The following is a 7,166-nucleotide window of genomic DNA, read 5'->3' as shown; positions in this document are numbered from 1 at the left end:
CACCGTCAATGAATGGTCTATTTTTGAACTTATGTTCAAAAATGTCTCTCATTGTTAACCCTTGTGCTATCCTAGGCACTTTAACATTGGGAGTTGGGTCATCTAGACCCACTAGACGGTGCGCTGAACCTTTTTTCTTCAATGATTTGTGATCTTCACTGGTGTCCATGGATTACATGAAATCTTTCCACCTTTATCCACCTTTGTCATGGTAGGGGGAACATGTCAATGTAAGGATGGGGTCATCTAAGACAGCACAAGGGTTAAATGCAACAAAATGCCAAATAGAAACAGGAACTCGGCTGGAATATTGGTTTAGGTTGCGTATTTACACACGGGCATGGTCGATGTTTTATTTGTTCATTTTTGGGGATGTGTAATCCCATGTATTCATGTCTGTGTGCACGAGGAGGTGCCGGTCGGAGCGATGTGTGGCAGGAAGTCTTCTATAGATGCTGTGGATTTGTTCAGATATGATTATTGTGAACAGTTGCATGCATGTCAGAGAACGGTGTGTGTATGAGCATCAACGCATGTAATGGAAGTTACATATGACACCCTTTCCATGACCTTGAGTAAAAAGAAGAGGTCAAAAACCTCAGCTTTTTGTGAGGACTTTTCAAAATAAAACACAGTACTTCTTTATTGCCGAAGATCTCTAATGTGCTGAGCGTTTCTGTTAGCTGTGGCTCATACCGGCAGAAGAAGTGGGTGCCATCCAGCGGCTAATATGCGGTTGGAGGAAAAGTTCGACGAGCACGTTGTAGAAAAAAACAAGGTCAAAGGTCAATTCTTGGAGCTTGAAATCCAATCGGTTACGGTTTCAATTCAACTAAACGGAGTTCACGGCAAAGTGTACGGCCTCATAAATGTCAGACGCTCTCACACACACACGGCCCAAGTTCGACCCGCAGATGGGAACCCCCCTCTAAGCCGCACCATCTGGGCAGGCGGAGCATTTGTTTCCTCAACCCCAAAAAAAGAAGCCCCATCACTCTTTTGATGGCTAATCCTCCTCTGAGAGTCAAACTCTGCTAATAGACCAGAAGGGTGTAGGCATAACACCCACCCACACTCCCACAAACGAAGAAACAAATGGCAGGATCCCCCCTATTGGCCCCCCGCAGCATAAATCACCTGTCCCCCTCCAACAGGAGGCTGCCAGGGTCTGGTTCCGCTTGATGGCCACAAAGACAAAACCAGGTTCTCGTTGCAGACTACAAAGAGCCGAGGAGGGCCTGAACGCCGCAGCCGACGGCTGCTCAACACCTGCGAGGAACTTTCCCAAACGCATGAGGAAAAGTCCTCAGACACTCACAGACATTTTTGTTTTTTTTACTGCATTTTTCTAATATCTGACAGCGTCTTCTGTGTAAGCTGCTTTTGCTATCGGGAGTTTTCTTGAATCAGAACCACAGAAGGAATCAAAATCGCAGCGCTTTGACAGTAAACAAGGAAAAAAAAAAACTCTGCTGTTTGTCACGTGCACCAAATGAGCCAAAAAAATACTATTTACAAGTGCTTCATTTATATCACTTTAAATTTAAAAAGCAACAACCGGAGTTCATTCATTTAAGACCTTTTTTTCCCAATGTGTTCAAACTGGAAAACCTTCTAAATGTTCTGTCTATTTAGGATTTGGGGAATAGTTTGAGGCTCTCTGAGCAGCTGCTTCCCTCCTGGGCACATACAAGTTTTGTTTTTTTTGGAGTGTCTGCGCTTGAGCTTTTTTATATTTTTTTTTGGTACAGCAACTCTTGCATTTTTAATTAAAATTTGACAAACGTGAACAAAGCTACAACCACAACAAATATTTAGAAAACCAGTAATTATAACTCTTCACAGAAAAATGGAGATGAAAATAAAAGAATGAGTTTGGTTAAATCCATGCTTAATTCGTTTATTTAACTTTAATGTTTTTGTTTTTACAATTAAATTAAATTATAATTGTATTTGGTATGATTATGACATAATAAAGGGAGAGATTAAAAATAAATAATAAAACATAATTATTTATGTGAACATAAAACTTCTATTTCTTTAAAATGACATTTAAGATTTCAGGTTTTTTTATTGGAATTTGTTGAAAAGGGTTTACATTACATTCTAAAGAGGGCCAAATTAAGATTAAGATTAACTTTATTAATCCTGCAGGCAAATTAAGTTGTCGTAGCAGCATATTTCAAGTTCAATATAATAAATACAAATTATAGAGGGAAAAAACTCTTACATATGTGTAAACATGTAGCAGCAGACAAATGAACCTAATATTTGGTGAGGTGAAAACTTATGAGGGCCGACCAGCCGTAATAACATTTAATGTGAATAAACTGTTTGATGAACATTTTATTGAAAATGGGACACTTTTCATAGAACAGAAAGAAGTATAATTACATTTATTTTTCACCAAATTGAATGAATTTCATATTTGAAGACCAGAAATAAAAGAAAGAAAAAAATATTTTGTCAACATTAAATCCGGATTCATGTGAGATGTTACATTATTCACTGTTAAATGCTCAATGTAAACATCTAACCACTGTAGTTCTGATCACAGAACAAATAAATCTGTTCTTGTCGTTTGGCCCTTTAGGCTCTGAAGGTGCAGTAGCCAGATGTTCACAACGGCTTAGAACGCAATTTAGCCAATCACAATCAAGAAATTGTAGTTCTTAGAAAGTGTGGGGGCCACTTGGTATTCATTCTGTGACAGAAGGCTACAGGTTAGTAGAAACCTGAATGAGGGCTGCATTTGGGTCACAGGCCGGACTTTGGACATGCCAACTTTAGTCAAATGTTAAATAAACTGTTAAACTGCTGTTAAAGTTTGACTTCAATAAACTGAAATGTAACAGTTTTATTATTTTATAACTTTGGTATTTTCTGGACTAATTAAACATATTTCGAAATTGTTTGTCGGGAATTTCTTTCCTCACAAATTTATATAGGATATTTTATATAGCTGCAGGACTTTTTACAGAAATAAACTTCAAGTTTTTGGATGAAACAGTAAAAAACAGGGCTTTATCATCTTTAAGTAAACTTATAGGAGCCACATTTACGGTGGCCCTGAAGTTCAAATCACACCACTAAAATGACTTAACGCAAATACATATAAAATCACAACGATTAAAAAAAAATGAAACAAAAAATAAATACATAAATACAAAATTACGTTTTAGACATAAATTTAAAAAAAAATCCAGAAACCAAAATAATTTAACAAAATAAAAAGGAAATTGTTTTAAAGACAAAATGAATTTCTAGAAATCAAAATGAAATGTTAATATTTTTAAAATAAAAGAAGAAATCGGGAAAGTTAAAAATCTCATATTTCCTACCTTTTTCGGTTCCTTATTTTGTATCATTTTTTAAGATTTTGATTTCTGGAAAAAACAAATTTATTTACATTTTTAAATTTTTTAGTTTGTGGAATTTTGTTTCGATTTCTAAAATGTTATTTTATTTTCATTTATTATTATGATTTTAAATACGTTTTTGCATGTAGTGATTTGTTGATTTGATTTGGACCGTACATATCTGTCAGAAGTTGTCAGTAGATTTGACTAATGTTTTTTTACAGTGTAAAGCTGAAATAAAGATGTTATACGTGCAGCACATGACCATCAATCTGACCCATAATTAATAACATGTTTAACCCGTGGTATTCACACCAGAAATGAAGGGAAGGGCTTCTTCTTTTCTGCTTCTGTTTACTAGCGAATCTCCGCCACCTACAGAAATGTCAAAGTGGTGAAAATTTCATAAATCTTGCTCCAGGCATTTTCTTTCACAGCTCTACTCCGATATGTAAAAGACTTGGTGTCTAATAATTTTGTCTCGACATAAACCACATTTATCAATTTCTTCTCCATGATCTATTTTCAAAAGGTTGGTACTTTATTGAATTCAAGGGACGCCATTTGTAAGCCACTACCAAATCCAAGTCCCTGATTGGTCAAGGTTCAACTGGTTTAGAAACAAGCGTTGGCCCACAAATCACTGACTGGTGCGTCCAAAGCTGCTTCCATCTGTTCTCTGCAAGTCCCCGATTGTGCCGTGACTTGTGGGGAACGACGTTCTGCAGGTGCGGCCGTGCTTGAAACACACGAGCCGCGCTGCAGTGGTGCCCGTGTCCGTGGGTCAGCCGTGGCGCTGCTGCTCATAGCCGCACCAAGCCTGATTGGGCCTAATCTGGCGGGGAGTCGGGTTGCCGGGTTGATGGCGTGTCTGCATGGAAGGCATGCAGGCTGTGAATCACTGGGATTGACCCCCTGCCTCTCGGGTTAACAGAAGCCCTGACTGTGTCTGTGTGTGTGTGTGTGTGTGAGTTTGAACTGAAAGTAGTGAGATTTGTGAAACTTGATTGAACTTTTAGGTACAAAGCAAAGATTTAAAGTGGTTCAAGACAGAAAATAAACCTCAAAGTATAAGACAGGTGTGTAAAAGGACAGGAGTGGTGGTTTGGGGGTCGGCTTGTTGAACTTTGCCTCCGGCTGCAGAGCTGGAGGAGTCGCCTCTCGTAAAACCGTCCCCGTTCAGCCCGTAAACCTAATTCCACCCTCTCATAGGTTCCTTCTCCTGACACCAGAGGAGCAGGGTCTCCGTTTCCCCCCATGTGCCACCAGACTAGGAGTGTCAGTTTAACATGAGGCCCAGCGAGCGTGCAGCGGCAGAGAAAGCCGCCGGCTTAAGATGTCTGTTAGTGTCTGTGTAACAGTGTGTGCTCCGGGAGTTTGGGGATCAAACCCTCATGTCGACAGAGGCAGCACCGAGGAGACGGCCGCTGACAGGTGCTTCCTGCAGCAACGCAGCAGGTGCTTTGTGCTCACACACTTACACACACACACATGCAGACACTTTAGCACCAGGACATGATTGTGCATGTATGAACACACTTTTTCCATCCGACACAGAAGTTGGGCTCTAAAGTTAACTCTTGGCTATGAGCTGCTCTTCCTGTTTTGTGCTCAAACGGCTCTTAATCAACATTTTAGGTGCAGAACATTTCTGCATCCAGCATGGAAATGACAGCTTTTTCATTTGGATTGTTGTGTCATTTTTAGTCTGTTAAACTGTAATCATTGACATTTTACTGTTATGAAAGATAGTTAATGTTGAAAATGACAAAAATAAAAGAGAGAATCAAAAACATAAAAATATTTTAACTCAATCTTAAATAACCCACAGGGTTTTACTTAATAAAAAATATCACGTTGATTTTATTTATTAAATTCAATTTAGTAAAAAGCTGCTTTCTTTTTTATTTATTTATGTATTTATTTATTTTTTTGCCAGCTGTTTTTTTATTTCATTATTTTCAACAATAAAAGGCATTTCAACAATTAATTAGTTCATTTATTTTATCAATCTTTTTTTGTGTGAATGAGTTTTTTTTCTTCTTTATTTTATTTTATTTTTTAAAAATGGCTATAATTTCTTTTTATTGTTTATAAAAATTGTCATACATTTTTTTCAATTTTTTTTTACATTATATTTATTCATTTAGTTTGTAATCAAACTTTTTAATCTTATTTTCTTCCTTCAAATGTTTTCTTTTACTTTTTCTTTAGCAGCTGGTAGTGCGTGTCCTTATTTTCAATCATTAAAAAAAAAAATCAATTTGCATAATTTTTTCTATTAATTGGGCATTTATTTTTTAAAAGAAAATTTATTTTCTATTCATTTTATTTCTATTTTGGGGTTTTTCAGGTTAAAAAATATTCCGGACACTTTTTCTGCCGCAAATGTCTTTAATCAAAACATAAAGACATTTGAGTTTCTACCAACAACTGAAATCCCATCTTCCTGCTTAAAACAGTCCTTCTAAGTGGAATTCGTTGACATGTATTTAGAGAAACCAGCGATAAAGGTCATAAATGCAGAATTTAAACACAAAAGATTCAATGAAGAAGAACAAATTGTCTTTAACTGTCCTAAAACTTTTAAATAAAACGAGCTTTCATCAAAAAAACATGAAAAAAGGGGTCATTTTGTTTGAGCATTCCTATTTTTAAAATACAGCAGAAAAAAAGCCAAATAAAAACATAAAACAGATTTCTACAGATGAAAGTTAACTAACAACTGGTGTCAATTTGAGAATTAAAACACAAAAAAGATTAATCACATGGAAACAAAGTTGCCACACGGCAAAATAAAATTAAAACATTTTATTTATATTTTGCTTGAGATCTTTGATTTAACATATTTAAAAAATGTTGAGTTTAAAAAATGATTTTTATTGTGAAAAAAGCAGATTTTTTAACTTAATTTTTTTTCTTTCTTTTTAAAATTTTAAGAAAAATTCTACAACTATAACTCACATTTCTTTGTTAATAAAATTTAGGAAGTGGCATTTCAACAGCTTATTTGCTGACTAATATGTCACATTTTCACCAGAAATGCTCTAATTGGTTACATTTCAGAACTATAAAAAAAAAATTTAAAAACTAAAATACGAGAATGCATTTTTTTAGATCAAACTTCAAAATGTAGTTTTTCTTTTAACTTGGATTTCTAAAAAACTAAGTTTTTCGGTTAAAAAGGTTCTTATTACCACTGTTATAATAATACCCCAATTCAGTTCTTTCTTTCTGAACAAACGCTGCACTGGTGCTAAACATGATTTGATATTTCTATATTTCTAAGATTTTTATTTTTAATTGAAAAAAACTAAAAAAAAAATTTAAAAAAATAAACTCTTACCAGATATTTTAGATTTTTTTTTAACTCGCTAATATTTTTGGGATATTTTTTCAACTCATACCAAAGTTAGATTTCTGAACTCATACCAAAGTTTTTAAGTTTTTAAGTTTTTTGGGGGGGGGGTTACTTTAGGAAAACACAAACTGAGCATCACGTCTGGGCTGAAGGAGAATGGATGTAAAAACAGTGCGGCGTGCAGGTTCAGCCGTCACTCAGCGAGTCTATTTTTCACTTTTTGTTTTCAGTCACAGGCTCCAGCTCGGCCAATGGCTGACGCGGGAGTCGCCAAAGCAACAGAGCCGCTGGACGAATGGTAGCGCCTCCATCTGTCTCAAAAATAAAACAAACCAAAAAAAAAAGAAAAAAAAAAGACACAGCGCCGACCATTTCCCAAGAGCCATGAGGCCATGCCTTCCAAATGGAAACCGAACCATGACGACAGGTTGGATGGATGCTTTTTA

The 7,166-nt window shown here is 35.9% G+C and overlaps 1 long non-coding RNA gene across 1 annotated transcript; it reads left to right on the top strand.

Annotated features, from left to right (window-relative positions):
* Positions 1–4,677: 4,677 nt before the first annotated feature.
* On the top strand, positions 4,678–7,077 carry LOC144987253 (uncharacterized). Its single transcript, XR_013651127.1, has 2 exons — positions 4,678–4,817; positions 6,951–7,077. It is a non-coding gene; the product is annotated as an uncharacterized LOC144987253 (long non-coding RNA).
* The last annotated feature ends 89 nt before the right edge of the window (positions 7,078–7,166 follow it).

Source organism: Oryzias latipes, chromosome 18, assembly GCF_053564925.1.
Source record: "Oryzias latipes strain Hd-rR chromosome 18, Olatipes_Hd-rR_3.1".
Taxonomy (NCBI): domain Eukaryota; kingdom Metazoa; phylum Chordata; class Actinopteri; order Beloniformes; family Adrianichthyidae; genus Oryzias; species Oryzias latipes.
This window is presented reverse-complemented; position numbering and strand designations above follow the sequence as displayed.